Source organism: Penaeus monodon, chromosome 33 (genome assembly GCF_015228065.2).
Source record: "Penaeus monodon isolate SGIC_2016 chromosome 33, NSTDA_Pmon_1, whole genome shotgun sequence".
Classification (NCBI taxonomy): Eukaryota; Metazoa; Arthropoda; class Malacostraca; order Decapoda; family Penaeidae; genus Penaeus; species Penaeus monodon.
Window position 1 is genome coordinate 17,708,531 of NC_051418.1, and position 209 is coordinate 17,708,739.

Consider the following 209-nt stretch of genomic DNA (forward strand, 5'->3'; position numbering starts at 1 on the left):
AACTCATTGGGTAAGGGATTTTTCACAGGGCCCATCTTAGGTGACCCTTTGCTGCCAGTGAAGCGGAGGCAGCCAGACTGTCCTTTTTTAATCCCCTCTTCTTCGTCCATACAGACGTTCCAAGGGATGCTTGCCCACAGCTGCTGCTGATGCACTCTTCGGTAACCTGTGGTGGGAGTCAGTGGAGAAATGTTATCAGTACATCTTCT